Here is a 15240-nt window from a genome sequence, read left to right on the forward strand (position 1 = left end):
GTGAAAAACCAAAAAGTTACCAGGCGCCATCAAGAGGCGACGACTGGTTCTATTTTATAAATAAAATGTTCTTTCCTTTGTAGCCAACGAACTAGAAACAGGTTTAGACCACATCTGCAATTATAAAGGAACATTTTATCTACAATACTCATTTAATCAGCCGCATACAAAGTTAACATAAATCCATTGGGTTGTTGAACACGTTGGCTTGGCTTGAAAAGAGTCCATTTAAATAACTATTTCTATTTGGCACAAGAAAATGAGTTTACAACGTTACAAAGATACTATGTCATGTAGGCACTAGTTGAATAAGAATGCTTTTAAATTATTACCCGTTATTAAATAATTGCATAATCTTATTGGTAAAGTATGGTAAAGCACTGCTAGTACAAAGAACTGCTAACCATCCATTCATTGTGAGCATAGGAAGGTTGCAAAAGGTTTCAAAAGGAATAATAATGTATTGACCATTTACTTTCTGTCGCTGGCGTCAAATTCTAGTCAATTAACCGCTAAAAATACGTGAAAATAAGATCTTGCCGAGAATTCACGCGATTTTGCAGGTTAAAGTCTTTTTTTATATGATTTTCTGATTCTTTTTTGTTTCATACGACAATTAATAATATGAGTGGTTCTTATAACTTGCATTTGGTGGGGGAGTGTGGGCTAGTAGTATGGCCTTTCTGACTCATGATCTGACGGTCATGGGTTCGAATCCAGCTGCTAGCCATATGTTGTGTCCTTGGGCAAGCCACTTCATCCGCACTTGTCCTCTCTCCACCCAGGAGTATAAACGGGTACCGGCATTAGCTGGGGAGCAACCTGCGATGGACTAGCATCCCTTCCAGGGGAGCAGACATAGTGCCAGTTATGTATTTCGTACCACTGAAACCGGAGATAAACACCAGCCTAGTGGGCCACAATGGCTCGTGCCAGACTTCACTTCTTCTTTTTTACTTAGGCCTATATAACTTGGTTCCTTTGTTAATTCGATAAAGCTGCTTAATAACCAATTACACACAACACACAATTTCAGATGAATGTAGCACTCATATTGACCTGATACACCGTGCCCTCTGGAGACGTGCACACAATAAGGAACAAAAGATTGTATACGTATCCACAGGGCAATTTCTATAGATGAATACCAAGGTTTTCACGAAATAGATATATGTATTTTACTCAAAAACTAGGAATTTCCAAGGTGGGTTGATCCGTCGCAAATGGAAGAGTTTTAGAAAAGGGATATTAAGTCCGAATTTCAGCCCAGGAAATTAAGTCTGGTTAATATAAGAGCATTTTGAAACTTCACTTTCAAACTCGAAAACTTTACTACACGAGAATAAAGAAATGTCTCCACAGGGTTACAAATTTCAGTATGTGTGAGTTAATGAAAAATAGTTTTCACCGATTAAAAACATTGTGAAACATTTAGGTCTCAGGAAAACATCCCTAGTCGAGCTATTTCGGCAAAACAAGGGCCAGCCATAAGTTAAGCAAGACCGTGATCATTGTAACGCCACCTGATGGCACCGACGAGGCCCCGCTGCCACAGGGTGCCACGTACTCGTCGCAGTGTTGCCTGTTGCCCAGGCAGGCGGCGTAGCGCACCACGTGCGCGATGTAGTTCTGCTCGTGGACTCCGTGGAAGAGGTGGGACATGGGTCCGTTGGCGTAGATGGCCACATCCTCGCCGCCGTGGGTCTCGGATTCGCGCGGGACGATGCCCGGTTGTGTAAACCTCGGATTTTCTTAGGGAGGAGGAGAGAACAAAGCAACGTCACAACAAAATAAGAAGACTAAATCGACAAATGTTAAGCTAAGGAGTTCGGCATTCTCTCGGAATTTAAAATTCCTATAAAACTCAAGTCAGAATTGTACGGAAGCCTTTCGTGCCAGATTTTAAAAGTATAACAAAACAAAATATGTAAATGGGTAGAAAATCCCCAATGTTTCCTTAGATTCGTGAAATAACACTCGTCATGCAATCTCCAGTCATTCCTTTAGGTCTTTGGTCCCATTTATTATTTGTTATCCACTAACCCTCTTTACAAATCCAGGATTTTTTAAAAAGATTTTGCACCATTTTGTATGTGCGAATATGCTACATGTAGACAAATTGGGACACTGTCTCTGAACGAAGTTCCACATTTCAACAGAACATTTTTGTTAGTACGATCGCGAATGTGAATACAGGTTTTTTTTCTTCTTTTGAGCACGAGTACAGAAGAAGTACTCGCGTATGATTACGATAAAAGTACTTGAGAACGAGTTGGAGTACTAAACACTTAACTTGGTGTAACTATTTTGACAAGCATTTAGTAAGCCTTAATTTGGATTATATAATTTCCCCCAGAAATAAAAAATAATGGCGAATGCAGCTGCAATTGATCACCTGTGTCGTTGTCAGTGAGGTTGCGTCTTCGGCCGAACAACTTGTAGCTGACTTGTTCAGCAATGCCACCAGGTCCATTTTGTGTAACCAATCGAAGTGAAAGGGAAGATCGTCTTCCGCGCTGCTCAAATCGACTAAACCTGAAACAAGCAAAATCGAGCTCTAAAGATTTGGGGCTAATAATAGTTTAGGCGCTTCTTAACAGTTATCAGAAAAGTTGTCCCTACTATAGAAGAAAATCGTACTAACCCAAAGGGTGCAGGCCAGTAAATAGACCCGAAATTGCCTATGACGGCCAAATTTCAATTGGCACGCCCTCAATTGTTTTGCTATTAAAGCATTTTGTGGGCCATGAACTTGACGGTTTGTAAAAAAAAAAAAAAGTGTAAAAGGTTAACAGCCATGAACATGACTGCGGACTCGTATTTCTGTGAAATTAGGATGAAATTGGGCCTAAAATTGCTCTATTTTACAATAGTGTTTTTCAAAATGGCGATGGGCTTCAGTACTCATTTGGGTGGAATTTTGGAACAGAATTTTTTAGGAACAAAAAATGAATGATAAGGAAATTATCATTCATGCATGTCAATTTACATACATCCCTATATTGTTAATTCGTTTTGCTGAAAGAACACTTACCTTTCTTGCGATCCGTGGACAGAAGTTTAAAACGGTGTTTGTGTTAAAAAATTCCTCGAGTTATTTGAATAATTCTTGCACTAAAAGAAAGCTTATGAATTGGGCTTTCATATCCTAGATTTTAAAAGTGCTACCTGCAGAACTTCACTAAAACAATTTGGTCCCGACATTTGGGTGTCGTGTTTTTTTTTATTTTTTTTGTTTTTTTTATTCAGGCTGTACACTGCAATTTCCATTGACTTTCATACTGCAAAATGTACTGTTCAAAAACAAAGAAGCAAAAAGGAAAATCGAAAGCCAAGAGCCGTATTTACCTAAAATAGGGTTACCACGGCTTTGGTAGCCACCGAGAGTCATCACGTGACTGTGATCAGCTGTGACGATGATTAGCGTGTCTTCCTCATTGGTCAATTCCACCGCCTTGGCAACAGCTGCATCAAAGGCCACGGTATCGTTGAGGGCGTTGCCGGCGAAACCATCGTGGTGGGCGTGGTCTATACGACCGGCTGAGATTGGTGCAAACACGAAAGGTAAAATAACCAGCAGGTGTTTTTTTCCCGTGATTCAGGGGCAGTCGTTATTGTCAGCAAAGCGTTGTGCTTGTCGGCAAACTCGACGTTAGTAAGGGGGGAGTCTTCTTTTTGTGTGTGCCAAACTTGACGTTTATAATTATCAGCAAGTCTTTTTGCGCAACGACACTGTAATTTTTAACGAAGAAATTATAGTCTTCTTGTTGCAAAAAAGGTCGTCCGTCATTATCAGGAAAATCGTGTAACAAATGAAAGCGATTAACATGGACAACGCCACCTAGTGGTGTAAAGTCCCGTTTACACAATTGCATATACGCCTTCGTTTGTATGCCTTCAGCAGCGCCCTTTCGTGTCAGATGATGCTACCTTCTCCTACTACAAAATAGTACGGTTCTTCATTCAATGTTGGTCGTACCTTCGACCATCAGGAAGAACCCGTCTGTGTCTTTCTGTAGGATCCGAATGGCCTTCTCTGTCATCTCAGCGATGGATGGTTCGTTGGTGCGCTCACCTTCGTACTGCATGTGACTGGACTCGAACAGACCTAAAGCAACAAATAAAGCAGGAGACGTGAGCCCTTTCAGGTTAGGATGGACACAATAGTACGGGCGCTATTTGGTATTGATCAATTTCAGGAAATGAGTTTTCCCATGCACACAGTGCAGAAAATAGCGTCTCCTTTTGTGTTCACCATAATTCAAAAGGCTAATGTCAATACTTGTTCCAAAAGACCACGTATTGCCATCAGCTGGGTAGTCACGTTGGCATAGCGGTACTTTCCTCACCTTTCACAGCTGTGACCCGGGTTCGAATCCCAACTTGGCCAACATGGGTTTTCAGTCCCTACCTGATTTTGTGGGTTTCCCCCTGAATATTCTTCTTTGGTTTTCCTCCATCTAAAACTCTTAATTCTCACATTGTCTTTTCTTTACTGGGCCCCATGGGAGACCATTGGATTTCACTGAATGGGCTACCCAGTGACATTAGAAGGGAAAAAAAGTGGGGAAAAGGCAGGCGACATAACTTTGTCCTTGCTGAACAATATTATGAGGGACGAATCTTAAACTTAACGCCACTCATCGCTACCTAATTTCTTCCCAGAAGCCACTAAGTTAGTCGTCCATGCTGTATCTGGATGACATGTTTATGAAGACAGCTAGCCCGGTCATACATAGACGACCCAATTTTGTATAATTAAGAGTGTGTGGGGGTGTCTTCACTAAAGTGAATTCTACAAATCTCAAAATAATGGTGATCCGCCTAATAATTAAAAAAAAAAAAAAAAAAACTTGGACAGGTCGGTTGTTATCAATTAAAAAATACACATTTCATGAAATTTAATTATGTAAAAAATGTTATTTGCACGTAACAGGTATTAGTTTTTTAAATTTCTTAATCAAATCGCACAACTCGTAAGATCTATTCATTACAAAATCAAGAGGTTCACTTCAATTCCATAGCTGAAACCGCAAGTGCAGTCAGGTGATTGCAATTCCTAGCATCATTAAAAGCGATCTGTGGTTCGGATCTGGTGAGTTTCTTCAAAGCCTGTTCCCCTTTTGCCCAGTCTCTCTTCAAGGGGATGGGGGAGGCCAAACTATGACCTATGGTTCACCGAAGACACTCACCTAGCAGATACTCCGTGTTCTCCGGGTCCACCTCATTGAACTGATCCAGATTCCACACGAAGTGACTTGTTTGAGCGTCTTTACTTGCCAACCATTCATCTGTCAAAACCAGACAAATGCATGAAGACAATTTTAGTCTGGAGAAACAAAATGAAGTCTTAAGTTGATTAAGATGACGTCCGATTCTTCGAGTGGCGCTCAATGTATCCTGGGAGGACCACGTAACCAATGACGACCTATATGGCGACCTCCGGAGGCAAACTCGCAGTCCGTCGGCTGTGGTTAGCAGGCCACTGTTACCTGCACCCGGAGTTGGAGGCACGCAAAGTCATTCTCTGGAAACCAACCCGCGGGCACAGGAGACGAGGAAGATCGAAAATGTCTTACACCGGGGTGCTGCAAAAAGACACCGGTGTAGAATCAACAGACAAACTGGCCACCCTCATGCAAGACCGAATTACTTGGAAAAGCCATACTCGAGCCCGCCTGTGGGCGACCGAGTGAGTGTGAGTGAGTGAGTGTGAGTGAGTGAGTGTTCCTGCTATTACAATCACGTGAATTATACATTTTGCATTTCGTCATATTGTGTTGCAACACATATCGAATTATAAAGGAACAATCGTACCTAATATAACCGAACAATGCTGTGTTCATTATCTAAAATATTGAATCCTTGTGTATCGTTTCTCCCGACTTTTCAAACATTTTTCCTTGTCTCTCGCCAGACTAAAACTGGAGACCATTTCCTTTTCCAACTCTCTGTTTCTGTAAAAGTAATACAAGACAGTGACGTTTCTCTTTAATTAGGAATCAGTTGAGTGTGTTTGTCTAATCCCCTGCCTTCTCTTGAACATTACCTACGAGATTCCTGCCGTCTGTGCGCTGGCCAGTCAGGGCGGAGTACTCGTAGTCAGTAAAATTGTCCGGTAGCATCTCCCGTCGACCACCGCCCATAATGACCTGAAAAAAGTGTATGTAAACAAACTCTGTTTGGTATAGAGGCCAAAATCGTATACCAATGGACGACAGCGTGCAATGGGCTATATTGGATTTTCGTGTACGTTTTTGTCGGAGAAACAGCAGGGTGAGTTTTGATGGCACAGAAGTCACGGACGGCGCCATGGGCCGGTGACACAAAGAAAGTTAAAAGGGGTCGTGGATAGTATGGTCACACCAAATCTCGTTAGGGAATGCCGTCTGCAACCTAGACTTCATTATCTTGGATCAGGACCACAATTAATACTTTTGTGGACGCAATAATAATTAGCGCCCTCATATTGTGTCAACAATATTTCCCACAGAAAGGGATGGAATCCGTGCGCCAACAAAAGAGGGCACCCTTTTACCTAACAACGACGTCTCATGGACGGGACACATATATTTCGCTAGTTGACGCGCGCGCACCGTTCCTTGTGTGTGACGCACGTACACCAGGGGATTTTTACTATGTAGGCCGCGCCTACACGCTGCAGTGGCCGCGCTTCGTGGCAAAATATTGCAGTCAGGCAAGATGGTGTCGTTCGGTCACCTCAAACTGTACTTTCTTTGCCGGTGAGGGGGTACGTGTGAACGGATAGTTATACGTACTTTAATGTTTTGTCCCAGCGTGACCAGTTGGTGTGCAATGTCCGTACACCCAAGCGCCGCCTCTGCCTCCGGGACATCCGCGTTGTTCTCCCAGTTCCGGTCCGGAGAGTGTGCGTACAAACACGCCGGAGTAGCGTGCGTCACGCGGGCAGTGGTGACGAACCCCGTCGCCTTGCCTAGAGAATGACCAACAACAAAATGTTTAGGATTATATGGACTCCATTCACGAGGTACATGTACACCCTCCACGTTTGAAAAGAGATTGAAGGGCACAATGAGTTGCATTAAGTCCGCAGCGGGGAGGGGGGGCATTGTTTTCTTCTGCAGGCTAGTCAAGTCATTTGCCTTAATACTCTTGCTTGAGAAATATCACGTGAGTGAGTAAAATATTATGTGATTGAACTTCAAATAGTTTAGATCCAAAGGCGGTAAGCGTGGTCTGTGGCCCGTTAGGACACAACGGGGGTCCAAATGCTACGGTTTCGAGTCACTTAGTTGTTCATTGTTATTTAATTAAAATGTGACTTTTCTTTCTTTCAATCATATCTTATACTAATCGAATAAATGTATGCTTGACCGGTTTTATATACTATGTTTAAGACCGGATGGAGTCTGGATGCTGATATCAACAATTATACATTTCCAACGATTTTGTTCAACAATTCTAGGCCTACTTCATGTTTTCGAAACAACCCTCTAGTCATATTATGTTTTTTTCCCTCTCGCGAGTAACTAGTAAACAACTCCTTTTATGGAGATTGGCGCGCGCGTTGCGCGTACCGCGCGGTAGCACCGAACGCAGCTGTGCCGGTGTAGTGTGAATTTTATGTTGTGTGAATTTATGACTTTGAAATACTGACTCACTGGTAGTATTGCGCATGCCTACGTGAGGATTGTGAAGGTTCAACCAATAAAATGGTATAAGGCACCGGATTTCACAAGAGTCAAAATTTCATGTGACACTGAAAAAAGAGTTTAATTAAGACCAGCCAGCTGGTCTTAATCAACCGTTAAATACCGGCCAAAAAAGAAAGTCTCCCTTTATACTTTTTTGTCTAACTCAACAACTTCTGGGCACATCTTGCTCAAATTACAACTGATCAGTGGAGAAATTCCTTAGCAATCCAGCCATACTCTTCGTTTGGCCGAAAACAGTGATAATGTGTACAAAATGATGCAATTTAAACAAGTGGTTCCGAAAAAAGTTGCACTTTTGTTCACTAGCAAGGTGAGTGTGAACCGCAACATGCACGTATACAAAGCGCAACTGTTTTCGGTATCATTATTCATAAATTGCACAAATTCGTACACATTTTTGCCGTTTTGGGCCAAATAAAGAGTATGGCTGGATTGCTAAGGAATGTCTGCACTAATCACGCAATATAAGCAAGATGTGCCCAGTAGGTTTTGAGTTAGACATAAAAGTATTGGAAGGGGAGACTTTTTTTTTTTTGGTTCAGTGTAGTCCTTGGCTGTATTGGTTTCATGAAAAAATTGCCTGCGGGAAACTGCTGCACGTTTGTACATTCAAGCACAACTTGCTGAACCGGGTACCCGCGCAAACCATGTGTGAAAAAATCAAGGGCGGATCCAGGGGGGGGGGCAAAGGGGGCCATGCCCCCCCCCCCCCCCCCACAAAAAAAACGAAACAATTTTTTTTTTTATGTGACATCGCAATAAAGGCAGACAATGAATACACCACCATCTTTTCCTCAAAAAAACATAGGTTAAAGTGGTCAGAAATTGCCTCAGATCGCACCACAGAGCATCTAGAATCCAAAAATTCTTCGGGGCCCTTAAGCGGGCCGTAATTTTTTTACCCACTTTCTTGGGGGACCAACATTTGTTTGAGCCCCCCCAAAAAAATGTGTTCTGGATCCGCCCTTGTTGTACATCACCTTCTTTTTCTGCATCTGTCATGACCGAGTCCACTGCAGCATTCAGGCTGGACTGACAGTCTCCCAATACGGCCTGGTCGTCCACTCCGATCATCTCCTCCTTGGTCTTGACGCCGCAGAAGTACGCTGTGGCTGTGCCGGCTGAGTCCGGCACTTGACGGTTGGTGTTGTAGGTCTACCGTATTAAAGCCAAAAGAAAAACAAAATGATTATGTTACGTCACGATGGAAGACTCAAAGAATGTGGAGAGGTCAATCACGTTTGTCACTGTGGTCTTTACTGCCAGCATCATCCGCCATCTTCATCACCCATTCTTGTCACTGTCATCTTTCGACTGGGTCGTTGTCGGTGTCATCAAGAATTAACAATTCAAAACATTGTCATTAACCCCAGCATTGTGTGCGGAGTTTATACCTGTAAAGGTATAACGAAAGTAACGTGGATCACACATGGACGAATGAGGATCACATCACTGTTGCTGCTAATGTCGTCAACAGTTTCTCTGTCACCATCGATGTTTTCTTTCGTGCTGTTTGACACTGCCCCTTTAAGGCCAGGGCCGATTTCCTTGCGCTGCTCCACGTTTACGTTAGCACAAAACGTTGAACTTCCTATACTAGGAAATAAAATACTAACCCTAAAGCACTATTTAACGGAGTGGACGTGCTAACGGTTGCTCGCGCAGTGAGATTTCTATTTGTATGTCCATATAATAGTTTCAGCTTGATATTTGGCAACAGAAGTAGCTGTAATGATGTGCATCGGTCGGGTTGACCAGGTCAAACCGACCCGAAGCATTAAAGATATAAACCGAATCCGAACCGAAACCAATCTTAACTGTATCAAACCGACCCGACCCGACCCGACAAAAAAATAAGGTAAAACAGAGCCGAACCGACCCGAACCCGAATCGACCCGAAAAATCCCGAATACCTGGCGTGGACAAAGTGAACATTTTTTTATGCCTTTACCCACGTTGCGTGAATTATTTTGCAAAACCATCGTCTCTCTCTCATACTCAGTACTCCGCTTATTGACAAACGCAAAACGCCTGGTATTACCACGCAGTCTCATGGAAACTGTTACAATCTATCTATTTTACTGTCAGTCCCCATCCGACTGGAGAAATTAATACCATGGGAACTTGATAGTGCGCACGTTGGCTAAACCACAATGGGCTGCGGTCACAGTGATTGTCAATAATATAGCATCCCCTGAATATCTCAACTGTTTCGGTTTTTTCCGGTTTATTTCGGTTTATTTATTTTTTTTCAAAAGATGGCTAAACCGACCCGACCCGACCCCAAAAAGTAAATGCAAAACCGAAACCGACCCGATCCAACTGAAAAGATGGACAAACTGACCTGACCCGACCCGAAGTCGGTTTCGGGTCGGGTCGGTTTCGGATTTCGGGTCGGGTTTGCACATCATTATTACGGTGTCCTTGGAACAGACGGAGGTTGTGAGCAGAAGATCGTGTGCTTTAGGGTGCAACCAAGTAAATATGCCAAAAATCCGTCCGCCGAGCTCATGAACTACACATTCAAATTGCTCTATATTATTAGAGAGGTCCAAGAACCATAGAATTGGGAGATTGAAGACATTATGGCAATGCACCTTTGGCCTGGACTTGGGGCTTCCACTTTTGAGCATTTCGGATGCATTTGGATCCGAAAGTGTCGCTATTTAACCATGTTGTGGAGGGATCCTTTTTCAAAACGGCTACTTTTTCCAGTTTGGGAAATATCATTCGTTTTAGGGATGGCCTTCTTTGGGTGAGAATTTCTCCAAAAGTCATTGATCAAACACACAAAAAAGGCATGAAAGGAAAATGAAAGACGGCTGTATTGATAATCATTATGTGCAGCCTAAACACCTGCGAAAATGCAGAGCATGTTTAAACAATTTGGAAGTATTGTGTCTGTAGGAATTTTATCTCCTTGGGAATTTATCTATTATTATACCCTTTAGCGCTTAGCACTGCTATGAAATTGAGCCCAGTACCGTTTGTTTGAAATCACGAATTGACCTCTTTATCTTATCTAAATTGTTGTTTGTCCACGACAATGGTACTATTTTTCAGCATTATGACAAAAAGTAAACAAAGAGGTGACGAGTTGTCAGCCTGTTCAAGTTAACAAAATGCCGAGTGAGTTTTGCACTTGAACAGGTGACCTTTGTTTAATGCTCAGCGGGAAGATCTTTGTTGCGATCTACAACGATAACATGTTTTATAGACCCTGCACATAAAAGGGCATAACGGCCTGAAATCACCGAAAAAAAAATGTTATGTTTTGGATTGTGTAGTTCATGGTTGAATGGAAACTAACCTAATGTCTTACCGTTTCTTGAGGAAAAACCCGGTTGTTTACATCGGTCGCGGTGGACATTTTCTATGGAATTGTCGATAGGACATGGTTAAAAATAAGTAATTCGTACGAACGAATTAGTTTTATTTTTAACCATGTCCTATCTACACTTCCATAAACACATCCATATAATTGAGATGAAAGGCGAGATAGTTAACTGCGACACTCGGCGTCCAAGTTAGAAAGAAGGTATCAGTTTGTTTTGTCTGCGGTGATAATTATTCCAACAACGGATAGGCCTAAGGTTTGTTACCGAACCTTTGACAGGGCGACGCTGGAGAACTTCTCCCAGGACAAGACCGTCTCCTCCCCGGTCATGCCGGCCTGTTGCCCCTTCATGATCCGGGCTGCCGTCACGGTGGAGACGCCCATGCCGTCCCCGAGGAAGAACACGATGTTCTTGGCCACGTTGCGGTTCAGGCTGGCTTCCCTCGTCAGGGCCTTCTGCAGCGTGTCCTGGGCCTGGATGTTCCAGAACTGAGCATCTAAAGACAAATCCGACCAACAAAATCATAGGATCATAATCGCGCCCATATCCCACGCGTTCTTTCAGCCCACAATACAACATCATCCACCCCTGCAGCTCTCTCCTGAAGATGATCAGAACACACTAGTTGAAACGTCGAGTTTTACAACTAACTGGTTCTCTTTAAAATCACAATTCTTCTCGAAAGATTATTACACATAGAGTTAATACCATAAAGCAAACAAGTATACACTACCACCAGGGGCGGCGGAACCGGGAGAGGGCGGGGCAATTTCCCCTTAGATTTACCCAAGTGCCCCTCGGACATAAATGTGCCCCCTCGAGCATTAATGTGAACCCCAAAATGGTATAGAGAGTTCTGATATGAACGAGGGATATGAAAACCAAGGCCCAAAACCCTTACAATGGGCCCTGAAACTGGGCACATAATGCGTAGTTTCCATAATAGCAACTAAAATTTTCTTTCTTGATCTTCCCTTTTGGCATATCGCACACTGTTAAAAGTGCCCGTAATTCTACGGACCTCGTAAAGTGAAATATTCCGTATTTTCGGCGTAAATTTACGGACTTTCCGTAAATGCAAATACTAATTATGCTAATTAGCGTGATTACAATCAACCACATCGGCCAAAACACCTACACATAATATGATACATCTAAGTAGGTTTTGTTATTTCACCCACAACCGTGTACATATGTCCAAACTCAATGTTAAGGGTCTGTTTATTTTACGGAATGAAAAAAACTTTCCCCGGAAATTTTGCTGCAGGAAAACGGAACGCTATTTTCGTGCTGGCAGCAAAATTTCCGGAAAAGTTGTTTCATTCCGTATAATAAACAGACCCTTATAAAATTATCCCGAAAATACATAATGTTTCACTTTACGGAGTCCGTAAATTTACGAGCACAGTGCACGCGATATTGGGCCCGTTGAACATCGACCCGCATTAACCATCCTGTCAGTCGACGAAATTTTAGTATAATTCTTAAGAACTAATAGATAACCAATGAATAATTAATTTCAGTTGAACAGTTGAACTGAAACAAATCAGATTTAGTGCGATGATACTGCGTCTATATTTATTGATTCAACTGAGTACGTACAGAAACCAGCAACATTGTGATCACGCGTGGGACTCCATTACTCATGCATCGCAGGCATATGCACAACCATGCAAGCAAGGGCGTGTGACAATATTGCGACTTTCGGGTCCAAAGTCAAGGTTCCGGCCACTATGGTCACTGCCGGTTCGGGTTATTGCACCAAGGGAGTTGCCAAGTTTATTTTGTAGCCGATAAACCTTCAACTCCGGGAAATTCAAGCGGAAGAGTTGATTATTAAGCCAAACCCTGTTTTATAATAATAATTATAATAATTTATAATAATAATTTGGGAGGCTTATCATCCTTACTCGCAGCTGGTATGCTGAGTTGCGAAGGACGCGGCTACAACGTGCTCGGGCTGCTGGCACGTAAAGGCGCCTATGGCTGCCAGCCATATCGACCCATTATATGACCACGGAGCACAGCCTGAGATCGAAAGTGTTTTAGTTGAAGATGGATCTCCCAAAAGACTCGATCCACTAAAAAATTTTTACCCCAGCAAGGGTGAAAACTGCCTTTTCCCATACTTGGGTTGTCCTAAACCCTATTGTTTGGGTTAGAATTTGTGTTAAATTCAACCAAAACTTGTGGTCATACCAGAAGAAATTTAATTTGGTCTTGTATGATCATAAGTTTTGGGCAATTGAATAGAAATTCTAGCCCAAACATGGGTAAAGGACAATCCCATTTTTGGTAGTTGCAGTTTTCACCTTTGCTTGGGTAATATTAACCCAAGCAATTTTTCAGTGTGGGCGTCTATATATTTCGGGAGGAGTGCGCCTCACCCCCTCCCTCCATTTATTACCCTAGCAGCTTTAAAGCCGGTATTTTATTTTAGAACGAGGTCTACCGTGATGTACTTGGTACTTGGTACTTGGTTGGTTCTTCTCCTAAATACTCTGCTGTAGAGTTTCATCAGGAGACCAGAAACACCGGGGCAAACCCCTTCTCTAAGCGAAGAGTGTTACTGGGTTCTTTTACGCGCATATTGCATTACACAACACACGGGACCTACGGTATAACGTCCCATCCGAAGGACCCTGGTTAAGTGCCTCTCTTAAGAGCACAAAATTAATGTCCAGACCCGGATGTAGATTATATGGGCCCTAATCATTTTCCACATTACATTCCATAATGAAGGTAACAAATCCAGCATTGTGATAATCACCAAAACCTAAAGCCAGATCCTTTCAGATGAATTGAAAGATATTATTTTCATTGGAATTCGCATTTTGATAATGATTGAATGGTGGATTTCAAGTACATGTATTTAAAAAAGAACCGCAACCTTACTCTGAGCCCACGTGCAGCCGGCAAAAGCCAGACACAGAAGGAGCCAAATCATCGTCCAGCCCGTGAATCGCATGATCGGAATCGATACTAAACAAGCAAGAAGTTGAGAAAAAGCGTCTGCCCAAGTTTGGAAACCAGCCCGCGATTCGAACTTCACCGGACAAGTTGAGGTCGATCAGCCCACTGTAACTGCACGTTGACCTGTGTCGGTACCAGTTTATTATACCTTGTGTAAGTTACAACATCTCTGTTATCAGTGACTACACTTTTGTTCAACTTCACGCTATCCCTCATCTAACTTGCAAACATGACGCGATAAAACACTCGTTGATCCTTGATACGAAAGCTAGAGTCAACAATGGTGCTCTTTTTTATATTGGCTTAAAGGATCTCCTGCGGTTTAGTTTTGGTTGGCATGGGCGTCGCAAGGGGGGGGGCATGGGAAAAGCAAAAAAAAAAAAAAGGAAAAAATGGAAAAAAGACAGAAAAAGAAGCGCGAAGTCATATTGATATTAATTTTATTGGGGGGGGGGGGGCAAATGTCCCTGCCCATCCTCGAAAAATGATAAATCGAGAATATGCTGAAAAAGTACAGGGATTTCTGGAGGGAAACGTGCTTTGCCCCCCTCTAGAAAAATCCCAGCGACGCCCAGGTTGGAAAAATATTTTCTATTCCTTTCAGGTTTAGAGTCCGGGGAGAATGTGCTACAAAGGGAAATTATTTACTCTGCAAATACAGGTTACAGACCAAAAGGTTTATAATCATTTTATTTGTGGAAACATAATCTCCTTTTTTTTTCCTAATGCCTGTTTTCGTGTCTCGTAGAGGTTTCCCCTTTTGCATGAATAGTATTAGTTTCATTGTTGTGTATTCTCTAAAGTATTGTTTCATCATGCCATCAGTCAAGCCCTCGTATTTGTTTTTATGAGTGCATTTTGTGGGCCATGAACTGGAGGGTTTGTACGAAAACAAATGTGGAAGCTGTGAATAGGACTGCGAGCTCGTATTTCTGTGGCAAAAAGTGTGGAAAATGGTCTGTTTGGACCGGGACTGCACTCTCGCCAAGTTTTTCTCCGCGTTTACACAAGTCACTGTTGAGGGAGAGAAAAAACAATATTTTGTCTAAATCTTCGGTCTAGTTTGTCTATTTTTCATGATTAATCACCTGGCCACCGTGCAATTTAATGCATTATATAATTTTTGAGATAGTTTGTCGACCATGACTATCGTTTCCGAGCAAAAAGTGTGGAAATTGGTCTGTTTGGACTGGGACTGCACTCTCGCCAAGTTTTTCTCCGCGTTTACACAA

The 15240-nt window shown here is 42.5% G+C and overlaps 1 pseudogene; it reads right to left on the bottom strand.

Annotated features, from left to right (window-relative positions):
• Positions 1-1323: 1323 nt before the first annotated feature.
• Positions 1324-14114, bottom strand: LOC119743372 (annotated as a pseudogene).
• Between the last annotated feature and the right edge of the window lie 1126 nt (positions 14115-15240).

This window comes from Patiria miniata, unplaced genomic scaffold (assembly GCF_015706575.1).
Source record: "Patiria miniata isolate m_02_andy unplaced genomic scaffold, ASM1570657v1 HiC_scaffold_6, whole genome shotgun sequence".
NCBI lineage: Eukaryota > Metazoa > Echinodermata > Asteroidea > Valvatida > Asterinidae > Patiria > Patiria miniata.